This window comes from Muntiacus reevesi, chromosome 2 (genome assembly GCF_963930625.1).
Source record: "Muntiacus reevesi chromosome 2, mMunRee1.1, whole genome shotgun sequence".
Lineage (NCBI taxonomy): Eukaryota > Metazoa > Chordata > Mammalia > Artiodactyla > Cervidae > Muntiacus > Muntiacus reevesi.
The window spans coordinates 125,790,232-125,807,420 of record NC_089250.1 but is presented as its reverse complement, the minus strand read 5'-3'; the positions used below and the strand labels follow the sequence as shown (position 1 = coordinate 125,807,420).

The 17,189-nt window shown below is 34.7% G+C and overlaps 1 pseudogene; it reads right to left on the bottom strand.

Annotated features, from left to right (window-relative positions):
* Nucleotides 1–13,934: 13,934 nt before the first annotated feature.
* LOC136157258 (PEST proteolytic signal-containing nuclear protein pseudogene) lies at nucleotides 13,935–14,445 on the bottom strand (annotated as a pseudogene).
* Between the last annotated feature and the right edge of the window lie 2,744 nt (nucleotides 14,446–17,189).

Below are 17,189 nucleotides of genomic sequence, written 5' to 3'. Positions count from 1 at the left end.
AAAGAGTTGGAATGAATGACTTTCACTTTTACTTTCATTCAGATTTTTATTCAGCAAAAAATGGTTTGGAATCCAGACTTGGTGATTTGTAATCCATTACTATTTCTACCACTGCATTGCTTTGCATACTTCCTGTCCTGTACTACTTGTACTGACAATAATAACAACAATAAAGACTAATATTTATCAAGCTCTTATTATCTTCCAGGCAATTTGTTACATAATTTGCACATATTTTCTCATTTAATCTCAATAGCATAGGAGATAGGTGAAATTACCATCTGCACTTTATAAATTAAGAGATTAAATGGTTAGTCTAATTTAACCAATCAGGTAAATGTTATTTAATTTACTTTACATTTAGAAGTCTTTAGAGGTATCCCCTATACCTGTGTCTATAGTATGATCATTGTCATACTTTCCCTAGTACATTTGTTCATATCCTGATCAACGTTAGCCTGAAATATACAACATGGCCATCATCAGAACAAACCTTATTTCTTTTCAGAAGATTCTGCCTTCACCAGTAACTAACACAGTGTTTTATATCTTGATTCTTTTAAGGTCCTCCCAAATGTGAAGAACAGAGAGTGGAAATTAATGGAAACTATTTCTGCCAAATGATTTTTAATGAAACTATTGATCCACATTTCCAGGCACAGAGATTCCCTTCAGTGTCACACAGTTCTTTGTAATTCTAGCAGACAGCCACAACCTGTTTCAAAGAGCATTGATTCACCTTTTGTTTTGCTTGACTCTGAAATACAAATACATTCTGCAAAAGTCATAAGTACAGTCAATATCCAGTAATGCTGGATTCATTTTCTCTGGAATGTCATTTCACATTCATCTGAAACTCAAAGAAAACAGGCCATAGAAACATCGGGTAGGAAGGATGCAATAAGTCTTCTGTGTTAGTAGAGGACATGATGCCAAATCACAGCTGCCATACTGGAGGTGTTCACAAGGAATGTCCTCTAAATATTAAGAAACATAGCCTGATGGCTCCAACCTACAATTTTAAAAAGGGTGGTGTTCTAATTCCTGCTATAGTTCATGACTCCCTTCCCTTAATAAAAGTTGTTTATCGTGTTCTACATGGTAGTTTCATGAATAATTCAATTGCATACTCCCTTTTCACATATCAAGCCATGGTCACATTTGTTGCATTTGTAGTTTGTATTTTCACAAATGCTGAAAGGGCAAGCTAAAGTGTTTGTGTATGCAGTGTTTTCAAATTTCACATAAAATTTGATTTACATGACTTACATTAAAAACTCTATTATGTCATTAATAACAGCCCACAGTAGAGTGTAACTTGGAAAGGAGTTGGAGAAAAATAGGCAGAAGAAGTCATAAACTCGTATAAAGTGTATATATAGATTGTGAAAGCTACTCTCCTCCTCCAAGGTCTAGAATCCCTACATATTTCCTGTTTTAATATTCCTAGTCACCTAGAAGTTTCTAGTTCATTTAATTGTTAAAGGACTTTAATTGTTAGGGAAATTTTTCTTTAACAATTTTTTATCTTAAGCACATGAAATTCCATGTGCTTCTTTCCAGAAGAGAGATTGGACAACTAGGAAGAGGAACAAGAGTGTCTGAAAATTCCTGCTTAATGCTCCTAAGTTTACAAATCACATATGCTTTACTTTTAAGTTCCTGTAAAAGGATAGGAAGCTATATTTCAATGTCCCAAACACTATATCTAAGAGCCTCTTTCAACTCAGCTTGGATGAAACTGAATTTTGCTATTTTCTTCTAAAGCATAATAAGATTTTCATGAATGGAACTGTAACTATTTACTAGAAATAAAAAACTGAAACATAAAGAGATGGTGTCATACAGTCAACTTATTATACATAGCAATTGTGGAGTCAAGAAGACAACTCCAAGTGAGCCAAGAAAGAGACCATGTTCAAGTCTGGTAAAGAAAACTACCCTCATTTTCTTTTTTTTTTTTTTTTGTTTCTCTTCTCTTTTTTCCTTTTGCTGAAATTCTCACAGAAATGCCAGTCAAAGAAAAGTTCCTGCCTCTTTGTACAGAATCTCTTGGTAAAAAGTTGGCACACCCTATCCAAATACAATGACAAGTATTATAATGACTTCCAAATGCCATAATATAGTAAAAGGAACAAGGAAATGTAAATTTTAGTTTTTCCCTTTAAGTTTCTCTTTTACAAGAGACTCTCATTTCTGTGCACATTTTGAATGGCAAATAACACATGCTGGAAGATTTCAAGGAAAAGGATTCAGTTATTTCTCTTGTCATCTGCTCAGTGCTAAATAAGGCACAGATTTCTATTCTCCAAAGGTACAATCTGACTTCTCTTTATTTAGAAACCAGGGCAGCATTAAGAATGATGTTTATTTCCTTGATACTAATGACAATGGCATGAAATTGCTTGTGCAAAAAATTAAATTTACTCTCCCCTGCTGCTATTGTTTATGTGACAAAACAGTGTTAGTTTAATAAAGTGAACTCTGCTCTTTTTTAAATTTTTATTGAAATATAGTTGATTTACAGTGTTGTATTAATTTCAGGTGTACAGCAAACTGATTTAGTTTTGTTCTTAATACAAAGTACATCTAAAAAACTGAATAATAAATATTTCTGTCTAATAACCACACTGATATCTAAAAGGCCTCCCATCTCCCCCTACCGTGGAGTTGATTCAGTTCAGTTCAGTTGCTTGGTTGTGTTCAACTCTGCAACCCCATAAACTGCAGCAGGCTAGCATCCCTGTCCATCACCAACTCCCAGAGCTTGCTCAGACTCATGTTCATTGAGTTGGTGCTGCCATCCACCCATCTCATCCTCTGTCGTCCCTCTCTCCTCTTGTCTTTCCCAGCATCAGGGTCTTTCCAAATGTGTCAGTACTTCACATCAGGTGGTCAAAGTATTGAAGCTGAAACTTCAGCATCAGTCCTTCCAATGAATATTCAGAATTGATTTCCTTTAGAATGTTCTGGTTGGATCTCCTTGCAGTTCAAGGGACTCTCAAGAGGCTTCTCCAACACCACAGTTCGAAAGCATCAATTCTTTGGCATTCAGCTTTCTTTATAGCTCAACTCTCACATCCATACATAACGAATGGAAAAACCATAGCTTTGACTAGATGGACTTTTGTCAGCAAAATAATGTCTCTTTTTTTTTTTTTTTTGGCAGATGAGTAGATACTTGACATTTGGGGTTCCCTTGTTACCCAAAGATGATAATTGGAAAAACTTGTATTTTATTATTGGAAAATACATCAAATCTAAATAAAATGAAGCATTTTAATATGTCCAAACCATAAAAATCAACTCTGATAATTGTATTTTTTCTGAATTTGTTTTTCTGAATTGCATTCTGAATTTCTGAAAATTGCATTAATCTGAATTTTAAAATATTCTTCATCTTCAATGTGTTCTATGTGGTGGATTATAATGATTTATTTTTTAATGCTTTGCAAGCCTTGCATACCTAAAATAAATATGTCTTGGTTATGACCTATGTTCCTTTTTGTACATTGCTGAATCCAAAATACTACTTTTTTGAGAATTAGTGTATCTGTGATTGGTCATGAGAGATACAGGTTTGCAGTTTTACTTTAACAGTTTTTGTTTTGTTTTGTTTTGCTATTAAGGAAATGCTGGCCTCACAGAATGAATTAAGAAATAGTTCTTCTGCTCCTATTTTACTGAGAAATTCTGTAGAATTGGTAATAATATTTCCTTAAATGTTTGGTAAAATTCCTCTGAATTTTTGAAATCTGAACCTAGGATTTTTCTTTTATAAGACCACTAATTACTGATTAAATTTCTTTATAGACAAAGGCCTATTCAAATTATTGATTCCTTTTTGTGTAAGGTTTTTTAGTCTGTTTTTCAAGTAGTTGTTCCTTTGGATCTGATTTATATAATATGTGTGCATAGAGTTGTTTATATCATACCTTTATTATCTTTTTAATGCCCATGTAATAAATAATGATATAAACTTTTCAAATTTCAATAGTATAACCTGCAGTTTGACCTCTGGTAATGGGTTTTATGTGCTGGATTTTAATATCCTTGAGCCAGAGCAAGTACACAAGACTTTTCAAAAGAAGCATAGTTTATTTGGACAAAAAATGATCAGTTTTGAAAGATCTTGAAGTGGTTTCTGTGGGAGTTATACAAATGGTGAGAATTTTATTCCTCTTAATATAGTATTAAAATTGTCTACTTAATTTTTCAAGTCATATTCATGCCCTGATTTTATATACTTGTATCTATCAATGAACACTGTGATAATTGAAAAAACAATGTAAAAAAAAAAAAAAAGAAAAGAAAAAACAATGTAAACTGTGTCTCCTCCCTTTTAAAATTTTTGTCTAGTCTGATTAGAGACTAATTAATTTTATTTATCTTTTCAAAGATGGAGCTTTTGGTCTGGTTGATTTTCTCTCTTTTTCTGTTTTCAGTTACATGATTTCTGGTTTTATATTAATTTTTGTTATGCTAACTTTTTTTCCTTGGAAAATGTAATCACTTGGAAGAAGTTCAGATTTCACTAGCCAATCATATCTGCTTTCCTCTTGTATAGCATTACGCTGATTTAGCAATCATTATAACTCTGAGATTATTAAATCCAATAGAAACATACTCACTAGTAAGATTTCTTTTTAGGAACAAAAATAGTATCTTCTTCCCTAAATTTCTGCCTAAATTTTGAAGTTTTTGCAATGTCTCTTTGTTTGTATCATACAAGGACTAGCAGGAGAGACTTTACTGACATGTTATTTTACTAGGTTCTACTTTGGTAGAACTAAGTGGGCAATTTCCTGTGTTTCCTTCATGTATTTGGATCACTTTGCTAGCTATAAAATAATTGATTAACATAATTCTTTGCTAGAACAATATTGACAGAATAGTATACCCAAGTATAAAATATATTTTTATTTAAAACTCTGGAAGTAACATTAAAGGGAAAAATACTTGTAAGAAAGAGATAAAAGTGATAGTGACTCAGCGATAAAGAATCTGCCTGCAATGCAGGAGACACTGGTTCAATCTTTGGGTCAGGACAATCCCCTGGAGAAAGAAATGGCCACCCACTCCAGTATTCTCGCCTGGAAAATACCATGGACGGAGGAGCCTGACAACCACAGGCCATGGGGTCACAGAAGAGTGGGGCACAATTTAGCTACTAAACAGTAACAACAAACTATCCTTAATTTGCTCTTCTCTCATTAGTTTCCTACGGGAAATAGATTGGTAATCTTAGACTGTTGATTTTATGTTTTCACGTTCTCTAGTAAATGCATCTAAAACTATAAATTTCCCTCTGAATATGAATTTACTGCATCCCACAAGTTTTAATAAATTATATTTTACTTTCATTAAGTTCAAAAAAAAATTTTAATCTCTTAAGACTTCTCTATTTCTACATGGGTTATTTAGAAGTATTCTGTTTAAATGCCTAACATTTGAGCTTTTTTCAGCTGTCTTTTTGTTGCTGATTTTTAGTTTATTTGCAATACAGTCTAAGACATATTCTAAGTGATTCCTATTTTTAAATCTGTTAATGTATATTTTAAGACCAAGAATGTGTTCTGTTTTGGCCAATGTTCCATGTAAGTTTAATAGGAATATTTATATTTTTGTTGTTAGATGGATCATTATATAACTGTCAGATTAAATTGATTGATAGTGCTATTCATGTCAACACTAATATTACTGATTTTCAGACTGCTTGGTGTTATCAGTTATGAAAGAATTTATTGAAATATCCAAATATAACAGTGGATTTATCTATTTTGTTTCTATCAGTTCTAACAATTTCTGCCTTATGCACTTGATGTTTGATTGTTAGCTGTGTACATATTAAGAACAGTTATGTCTTCCTTTCTCTTTTTATTCCATCTCAGCTTTCAGTTGAACCTTTTATATGATACTCATTTATCTTCTGTATGATCACATCAATTATACTTCTTTTAAATTTTTTTTTAGTGTTTGTCTTAGAGTTGGCAATATACATTTGTAACTTATCTGAATTCACATTAAATAACACTATTTCTTTACTTATAGTGTACATAAATTATAATGGAATATTTCCTATTCCTCGCTCCTTTTCCTTATGTCACTGATATCATTTATTTCACTTATCCACAGACTACAATCATCTAATATATGTTACTGCTATTATTAATACTTTGAATCATTATCTTTTATATCAATAGTAGAATATAAAAGTGATACTTTACTTTCATTTATTCCTTTCCTGATGTTCTAACTTTCTTTATAGAGATCTTCTTTTATGACCTATATTATTTTGCTTCCTTTTGAAGAACTGCTTTTCTTTTAATATTTCTCACAGGTTAGGCTTCCTGACAGAGATCCTTTCAGTTGTTCAACTGAGAAAATTTTAATTTCCTTGCCTTGGCTCCAATTTTCAGAGTGTTCTTGTGTATATGTAAACATACATTTTTCAATTTTAATGACATTTTTATTTTAGAATCCCAAAAGAATTTTATTTCCCTTTTCCTCATTTCTTTCTCTTGTCTAAATTTCATAGTTTTTTTCATCATTTTATATTGTCTTATTCTTTGTTTATATTTGTCATGTTCATCTTTAATCCTTTAAAGCATTTAATTATATTTATTCTTTGGTATTTTTCTGCAGATTATTTCCTTTAGTTTTTGTGACTGTTAATCTCATGATTATTGTGATGAGGCCAACTACTGTGGGCATACTGATCAACAGGGCTGTTCCCCAGGCAAGTCCTGCCTTGTGAGATTGCCGCGGGTGTGCTGGTGGGCAGGGCAGGCTCTTGGTGCAACTGGCCGTGATGCCTGGCAGTACGCAAGTGCTGGGAACCAGCTGGTGAGTAGGGCGGCCTCCCCAAGTAGCTGGCTTTGTGACCCAGCAGACTGCTTCTGCTACAGGCTTGCTAGTGTGTAGGATAAGCCTCTGGTGTTAATAGGACAGAGGGCATATTCTCTGTCCTGTTAAAAGATGGCATTTTCCAATACCAACGTTATAGTAGTAGAATGCAATCCCCAAAATGGCTGCCACCAGGGTCTCTGCCCTCAGGGAGAGTTCTAGCTGATTCTTGTCCCTCCAGAAAACCTTTCCAGAAATCTATCTCTATGATTAGCAAGTGACCCAGGAGGCTTTCAAACTACTGCCTCTGTGCTAGGACTTGGAGTATGTAAGATTTTGTGTACACTCTTTAAATGCAGAGTCAGGTTCCTATAGCTCTCTGACTGTCTCTGAAGATAAGGGCCACTGGTTTTCAAAACCAGACATTCTGGGGGCTCCTCTTCCTGGTGAGGAACCCCCAGGCTAGGGAGCTTGGTATGGAGCTTGGATGCTTCACTCTTTGGAGAGAACATCTGTGGTTGGAGTCCCACAACATCTGTGGTTGTGTGATCCCTGTTAGCGAGTGGCTGACCTGGGAGTATGAGTCATGACTAGAACATGTCTATATCCCTCCGACCACCTCATTGTGGCTCCTTCTTTAGATCTCAGTTGTGGAAAATTTTTATTTTAGTTTTCAGGTTGTTTTCATGAATAGTTGCCTGACAAGTAGTTGTGTTCTGCCCACAGGAAGAGGAGGGACAGGATTTATTTCAACTCCATCATCTTGATCTGACCCCCTCCTATTTTTAATTTCCTTAAGTAAAGGCCTATCTCTTTCTAGAGGACTGCTCTATTCAGGGTTCTAGTAAGAAGGATGAGATTGTTGGATGGCATCACTGACTCAACGGACATGAGTTTTAGTAAACTCTGGGAGTTGGTGATGGACAGGGAGGCCTGGTGTGCTGCAGTCCATGGGGTTGCAAAGAGTTGGACATGACTGAGTGACTGAACTAAAGGAATAAGTATTATCATTTAATCCTAATGTGCTTTTATATGCTAATTAACAACTATTTTTATATTCTTATAAAGACTCTATTAAATATATTGTTAGCAAGGCTCCCGATAATGCCTGAATTCAAAAGTTATAAATGTATACTTTTAATAATCCATACATTGCTCTTTTTAAATTAATTCAGTTTAAACATTACCATTAATTTGAATTAAGAAAATTTTTCCATGCACTGTTACTCTACTCACTCAGAGCTATGGCTTTGGTAGCATATTAACCAGGATAAAAAAAGTGTAATATTATACAAATCACTACCTACTACTTCTTTATATCATACACTGAGTTTCACTCTCTAAATGTATTGTATAGCTTAATCCTCTTAAAAACTTTATGACTCCACTTCTAATATATCCTCATTTAATAAAGACTCAAGTTAAGGGACTTGCCTAATGTCACTATCTTAAAAGGGGCAGAGCTGGTATTTAAATGTAACTCTGACTCCTTGGTGGAGATATTAACCACTGCATTCTGTTGATGTGAAATTTGAGTGTGAAGAATAAGGAAAGATTTATAAGTGATATCATTCCTTCCAGGCTCAGTAAATGAGTATATGAAAAATATCTGGCATTTAATCAGTGTCTAGTAAATATGGGTAGGAGACAGAAATTGAAAATGGGTGGCATGAAGAAAATTTCAGAAATAATGAATATGCTCATTATCCTGAACCCGGTGATGGTTTTACATGATTTAATCAAATCGCACACTTTAAATAGGTGCAGTTTGTCATATACAATTTATTCTTCCATAAAGCTTTTTTTTAAAATTTTTTTCAAATAAGTGAACATCCCCACTATAAAATTCTTCATATTTAAATAATCTGAAGAATACCTGGTCCTGAATGTTGAACTCTACATGAGCTTTGTGATCCCAGAAAACAGTAATAGTTATGAAATCCTCTCACCCTTTCAGCTTTCTAAATACCTCTATCTTTTATGTTCTGTGAAACAGCCATTCTCAGAGGGCCACTTCATCTTGCATGTTCCAAGAAAATACAATCGCTTCCATTCCTTGTGACACCTATAAGACTCATGGATGAATCCATTGTTTACCTGTCCCTATAAAACCTCCCTCTTCTTTGAGATGTCCCTCACTAAAAAGCATTCTCCTTATTGCAATAGCCTGAATAAAATCATCTTAATTGTCTAGTGGGCTTGTATTTCTCAGTATCAAAACAAGTTCACAGTGACTTAAATACATCATATATAATTCTGATATAATACTATGTCTGGGTGGATGCAAGTACTCACTTTGCTCTAGGAGATAGTAATATCAGGGCTCTAGTCAATTGTTAAAATTGTTTACAAGTTCCTATGAACTCCTTCTGTCTATATTTTCAGACACTGATACAAATATATATATATTTTAATATGGAGAGGTCAATATCTTTTAGCCATTCTTCTTTTTTTCATTCCTCCTTTCTCACAGTGCCTACACACTATGTGGAGGGGAGAAATGAAAACAGGATTAGAAAATCCAGTCTGTCTAATGTTCTCAGTTTTATGTGAGTGAGGTCGAGGAAAAAGCTCAATGGTCGAGCACTAGCTGTGCTAGCCTTGTTGCACTCACACCTAGAAGTCATTTAGCCCAACTGCCAAGGAGACAGACTGAGACATTATTTTTTAGAAGAACTAAAATGGAAAGTTGGAGATGAGAGTAATAACTGTTTGTCTGTAGTCTGGTCTATTAAGCTGAACTGAGATTCTTTGGTGTAAGAAGCCTCATTTCAGGTCAGAATAGTCTCTGATGTCCTTTTAGCAAAAGAATAAAGTGTATTTCTTTTTTGAAAAGTCATCTCTTGTCTTTCCTGTATGACAAGAGAAAATTCCCTGGGATATCCCATGTATAGGCTGTCATTACTTTGAAATTTCTAATCACAAATTTGCTTAAAGACATTTTATTTACTGCTAGTAATAATAGTAATACTATTACTGTTTTTATTTTATTTACATTTTAGTTACTGAGACAAAAATATTAGTGTTATAAAATGCTCCCTCGAATAAAATCACATTGTTTTCTCCTAAGACCACCGACAGTAATTATTGCAACTCCCTTAGCTGTAAACACCCTTTTCTCTTTTGTGTTGAGGTTGACCCTGATTTAGAATTGACATATTAATATAACTATAAACAAACCATGCTCAGCAGGGTGAATTCAAAATAAGAGACTTCTTCCTAAAACAACTTCTTGTAATAAAATACAGACTAAACTAAGGGATTATAGATTATTTACAATCCCAGATGTAAACAATGAGAAGTGGAAGGTTAGAGTAACTGAAAGTCATTGCTTCAAATCACTATTTTTTAATATGATCTTGGAATAAACAATCAAATTAGAAATAACTATACACACACACACATACACACACACACACACACACATATATATATATATAAGATGATTTGGCATGAGCACAAATACCATGAATACCCACCCGTTACACAGAATAGGGATGAATAGTACTTACAAACCAAGTAAGTTGCTTTTATTTAAGTAATGACGGATTTCATAAATAATTACAAATTATTGCAGAGCTATATGACATACTGGGTGCTAAGAGTTTTAAAAATTAAATTTTAAACCATAAAAATGCCTTGCTTTCACATACTTTCTAACTCCAAGGCACTATAGAATTTACTGTAGAAAAAGAAAAACCTGATAACCTGACCTGCTTTTAATATCAATAAATGTAGCATCTACCAATGATACATATATATACAAATATTTTTAAAAAATAGAAGAAAAATGTGTTTCATCCTGAAATAAAATGAAAAGCAAGGGATTAATTTTAAAAAATAGCAATTACAATGCCAACAAATACAAGGTGATCCTATTTTTGGTCCTAAAATAACAGAACCTTAAATATGTCCCATTACCTGAGCTTCCACAGAAATAAGAGTTGATTCTGACTTTGCTAATGTCTAGACAGATTTGATATGACCTTTGTAAATGTGATCTCATGTAGTTGTCCTATCACTGTTTTCTATTATAAACAGATTAACTGGTTACCTTGGCAACTTTTGAATTTTTTTCTTTCTTTAAATTCTTATATTTTCAACTGGGCTGGCCAGTCCACCTGAAGGCTGACTCACATTTATATTTAATTTAATTTAATTTATATATATATTAGAGCTTAACCAATTTATTGACATTTTAATGAAGACACTCATCGCAGTGGTTTCTTTTTCCTGCTTTGACCTTAGGTTAATATCTAATTTGAGTAAGAAAATAAAATGTAGGAGAGGGATGCTATTTCAAGATAAACATTAAAATGAACAAAAATGGTTAGTTTACCTATGTTAAAGCAAGTTAAATTCATTATCTTGATATAATTATATCATGAAATAAGAAAATTAAAAAGCTCTATATACATTTCGTTGTTTTCCTTAGGGCTTACTTTAAACTCAAGTGCAAGTGAACAAAGTATTAAGAATATGTACAAGCTGCTTCTCTGGATTTATTACCTATTAAAACAGCTCAGCGAGTAGTTTCCACCAATCAGTCTGAAGCTGCCTCTGAATCTAACATTGTCGGAGTTTTCAAGGAAATAATTACACTGTAAGTTTCTTTTATGTGTGATTCTGCTTTTAAAGATGTAACTGTCACAAAAAAATAATTCATATACAATACAAAAAAATGCAATTCTACAGCACATATATTAACAAGGTATATGCAGTCAAGATTCCATAAACTATGTTTAAAGAAGCATTTTCTTTCCTTTTGTTTTCAGTATCTAAAATGTGCTTTTGAGAGGTGACTGGTTAATATGTATGCAGTTAAGTCATGCTATTTTGCTAAATTTTGTTGTTCAGTCACTAAGTTGTGTCCGACTCTTAAAAATCACATGGACTGCAGCACACCAGGTTTCCCTGTCCATCACCAACCCCCGGAGCTTACTCAAACTCATGTACATTGGGTTGGTTATGCTATCAACCACCTCATGCTCTGTCATCCTCTTCTCCTCTTGCCCTCAATCTTTCCCAACATCAGGGCGTTTTTACAATGAGTCAGCTCTTCGCATCAGGTGGCCAAAATATTGGAGCTTCAGTTTTAGCATCAGTCCTTCCAATGAATATTCAGGGTTGATTTCTTTTAGGATTGAAAGGCTTGATCTCCTTGCTGTCCAAGGGACTCTCAAGAGTTTTCTCCAGCACCACAGTTTGAAAGCACCAGTTCTTCAGTGCTCAACCTTCATTATGATCCAACTCTCACACCCATACATGACTATTGGAAAAAACCATAACTTTGACTATACAGACCTATGTCAGCAAAGTGATGTCCCTGCGTTTTAATACTGTCTAGGTTTGTCATATCTTTCCTACTAAGGAACAAGTGCCCTTTAATTTCATGGCTGCAGTCATTGTCCACAGTGTTTGGAGCTCAAGAAAATAAAATCTATCACTCATTCCAATTTTTTCCCATTTATTTGCCATGAAGTGATAGGACCAGATATTATGATCTTGGTTTTAAGAATGCTGAGTACTTTTGTTTTTCTATTTTAATTTTTTTTTAATTGAAGGATAACTGGTTTACCAAACTGTGTTGACTTATGCCAAACATCAACATGAATCAGCCATATGTGTGTATATATCTATAAATGAAAATGATGGGACTAGATGCCATGACTTGGTTTTCTGAATGCTAAGTTTTAAGCCAGGCTTTTCACTCTCCTGTTTCACCTTCATCAAGAGGCTCTTTAGTTCCTCTTCACTTTCTGCCCTTAGCGTGGTATCATCTGCATATCTGAGGCTGTTGATATTTCTCCCAGCAATCTTGATTCCAGCTTGTGATTCATCCAACCCAGTATTTCACATGATGTACTCTGCATATAAGTTAAGTAAGCAGAGTGACAATATGCAGCTTTGATGAACTTCTTTCCCAATTTTGAACTAGTCCATTGTTCCACGTCTGGTTCTAACTGTTGCTTCTTGATCTGCACACAGACTTCTCAGGAGGCAGGTAAACTGGTCTGGTATTTCCATCTCTTTAAGAATTTCCCAGTTTGTTGTGATCCACACAGTCAAACACTTTGTGTTAAATAAGAATTCCTGTAAATTAGTTCAGAACAAATAGGATTTCACAAGTTAGTAACATAAATGATTTGATAAATCCACAGATAGTATATCCTTCTTATTTTCCATCTTCATACAATGTTGCCTTTTTTTGGTGTTTATACCCTTAAAAAAAAATAACAGCCAAGTATTTAACTATTATTTACATTTAAATTGCTGATGGTAGCTTCCTTTTTCAGAAGAAATAGCTTCTTTATGATTTTCCTCAAGAGCTGGTGGAAATGTTAACAGAACTAGATAACAAAAACCCAAAGAAGCACATGCAATATAACTATTTACTCTGTTATAGTTATATTGTTCTCTGAAGAATAAGAAAGATAGAGAAGACCCTTTAAAAGGAAGCATGTTATTTTAAATTCTCAACGGTTTACATAAATTTTTAAATATTCTTTTTAAAGAGCTTCGTACACATCTGTATCCACTGATAGCAATGCAATAAGTAGTCTCTGATGATTTGAAGCAAAACAAATGCGATTAGGGGAAAAAAAAGCTGTATTTTAATTTTATCTAATTTATTTTTTCAGTTAATATATCCAGTAACATTTTCCTCCCAATACAAATACTTCCTTCTTTCTGTGTTTGTTCCTGGGAGCCAGACAGCATTGGTAACACAGGAGTTAAGTTAGAGCAATTGCTTACAGTTTAAACAGACAACTTTTTGCTGCCTTCTTAATGTGCTAATAGTTGTGTCTAAAAATATGCAATTCTTAGAAAGATAGCATTTCTGATTTTTTAAATTATCTATTAACTTTGGAAACTAATCACATGAAACTAAAAAATTAGTAAATGTCTTAAAATTTGTATATAAAACACAAATTACCTCTAATTTCAAATTCTCATTTATTAGTGTGCCACTCAGTCTTTAAAAGAAAAAAACACTGCTCCAAAGAGTCTAATGCCATTCTTTAAAAAAGGAAAGTGTTCCTTTTACCTTTACACCCACCCCATGCCCCATTTTCAAAACACACAGTTTAATCATTTTGGTCATAGACATTTCTAAGATGAGATCTTATATTTCACTTTCATAGCTATTCTAATTATCAGAAAATCCATGTCCTTTATTGATGGAACTTGGTCCTGCTGATGTTGGTGTATCCCATCCAGTAGGCTTCATTCTCATCTTTGCCTCTGGAGGCATTTCCTCTGGTTCACTATTTTCATCCTCATTTAAGTTGCTGCTACCAAAATAGTTTTTGGAGTAAGTGTTGGAAAGGTTTATTTAGGCTTACTTAAACCAAGTTCAATGGATAGGGCTTTCTTTGTCATTTGACTACCTACCAAGTTGGTAGACTGCCAACTACCTCCAAGTTAGGGAAATCCAAAGTTGGAGATCTTAGTAGACTTTCGTGGGAGGTCTGCAGCTTCTTTTACTTATTGATTTTCAGCACTATGGCTGGTATTTCCCCCTCCATTACTGGAAGAAACAGTCTTAGGTTTCCCAGATTTTTCTGCTTCTTCTTTAGATCCTCTGGCGGCCCCAGTTCACTGCTCTGCCACCTTCCTGCCCTCCATTTTTCCTGTCACAGCCTCCAAATTTTTAATGTTTTAGTAAACATTTTTTGGGCTTTCCCAGTGGTACTAGTGATTAAAAAAAACCTGCCTGCCAATGCTACAGAATATGTAAGAGATGTGAGTTTGATCTCTGGTCAAGAAGATCCCCTGGAGGAGGCCATGGCAATCTACTCCAGTATTTTTGCCTGGAGAATCCCATGGACTGAGGAGCCTGGCAGGCTGCGGTCCATAGAGTGACAAAGAGGTGGAAATAACTGAAGTGACTTAGCACACACACATACAATAAACATTTTAAGAAACTAAATGTTCCTGTCTCTGGGATGATCTTTGATACTTCAATGAGCAAAAGCATCTTTCTCTTTCATCTTAACTGTTCTCTGAATATCCACTGTATGTCATATGTAGAGAATAATGCAGTGGTTATAAGACCAAGGTATCAAGCCAGACTACCTAATTTTTATCTTACCTCTGACACTTAATGAGATCTAATCCACACAGTGAATAATAATGGTAGCTAATATTCATTTAAAACTTATTTCATTTAATTTTTGCAATTCTATGAGATGGGTACTCACTCATTATTCCCAGTTAGATATAGATGGGAATGGGTCTTCCCTGATGGCTCAGCAGGTAAAGAATCCACCTGCAATGCGGGAGACACAGAATATTTGAGTTCGATCCTTGGGTTGGGAAGATCCCCTGGAGGAGGAAATGACAATTTTCCAGTATTCTTGCCTGGAAAATCCCAAGGACAGAGTAGCCTGGAGGCTACAGTCCATGGGACTGAAAAGAGTACAACAGGCCTGAGCATGAACGTACACGTGAGTGCACACACACACACACACACACACACAGAGGAATGGAATTTCCATCTGCAAATGAGGCCCTAAACAGTTAAGTAAATGACCTGAAATCATTCAACTAAGGATTTGACTCAGATTTATTGGAATTCAAATTTATTCCCTTGGCAGCATTTTGTATGAATAAAGGAGAAGATGATCTCTTATGGGCTTCCCTGGTGGCTCCATGGTAAAAAAACAAACAAACAAAAAAACACACCTGCCAATGCAGGATGCATGGGTTTGATCCCTGGATTGGGAAGACTCCCTGGAGGAGGAAATGGCAGCCATTCCAGTATTCTTGCCTGGGAAATTCTGTAAACAGAGCAGCATGGTGGGCTATAGTCCACGGTGCTGCAAAGAGTTAGATATGATTTAGCGGACTGAGCATGCATGCATATCTCTTATAAATCCTCCTGAATGACAAGACAATATATACATTGTACCAAGTACATTCAGAGAGCAGTTGCTGTATACAATCAAATTTGTTTTTTTGTTTCAGAAATAGAGCTTTCTACATTTGTTGTTTAAATACAAATCAAAGTGTTAAATATTGAAATTAAGCACTTAGTAACAAGGATAGAATATGCCCTTGAAGAAAAACACATTTTCCTTAACTGTGACTTTTCTGAAACTCTCATGAGTATTTTATAAAACATCCCCTAAATATCAGGGCAGTTGCTATTTAATCTCCTGGAGGTAAATTATTGACTCTAAAATATCACTCTATAGAACCTAGACTATTAACAAGATTCTTACTGAAACATTCTTTCAGTTGTTTGATTACTATGGCAAGATCAACAACTGCAATTCCTCTAGTTCTAATATTTTTCCCTTACTCCAAGCTCTGTATGATGTTCTAGGAGCCATGTTCCATGAGACTAGTCAATAGATAGTGGCTGAATGTCAGAGACAAGTCCTCCCAAGGATGTTTATGCAAGGAGCATCAGGAGATGGGAAATTTCCATTCCCTCCCCAACCACTGCTTTATAATTCTTCTGTGAAAATTCTTGTTTCTGGCCAGCATTTCTCTCCTCCCTCTTCTCTCTTCCCCTTTTTGGAACAAAAGAAAGTCTCCCAGTTTTTCCCCCAACCAACTTGTCTCTAAACTAAACACCTGCAGTGCTTTGTACATTCTATGTCCAAAAATACCAAAATGAGGACAGAAAACTTCTCTATATATGTGTCCCCACATTTATGATTAGTCTTCTCTATTCTGTACATCTTGGTAATCATAAATCTGTAGGTTTCTAAAGATCAAAAAATCAGTTAGCACATAAAAGGAAAAACAGACTCCAGATATATTGATTTTTTTATCATAAAGATAGACTCAAGTTCTAAGTTAAAGCCACAGAGCTGGTTCTTGCAGAAAGAAAGGGGGATGGAAATGAAAGTAGGGTTCCTGGACCTCTGACTGGGTAGGCCAGTGCTTGGGGTGGCTAATTTAAACAGTGACTAGAGAAAGGAGTGATTAGAGAATAACCTTTCTTCTTCCTCATCACACTTCCAAACTACTGAAAATTAGAAACAGGCAGACAGCATTGTGTCTGTGGGCACTATTTGGCCCCCTGAGTTATTAGTAGCCTGATCGTTGCCCTGAATTCTCTGAAATCTGTCCATACTTAAAGGACAAATGTATGTAAATAACTGTGCATAAGTGTGGATTTTTTTTCATTCCATGTCAAGTTTAGGTTCAGGGCACAATCTGGTACATTCAACAGTAACCACCCCAGGTGAACAAGACTTTTTCGATCTCCGTTTACTTTTAATTGCACCTTTTAAAAAAATTTGGATTCCTAGAGTTTGGGCTTGTGCTTGGTGATTCAGTCCCAAATATGAGAGTTGGTTGCTGGTTCAAAAGACAAGAGAAGTCCC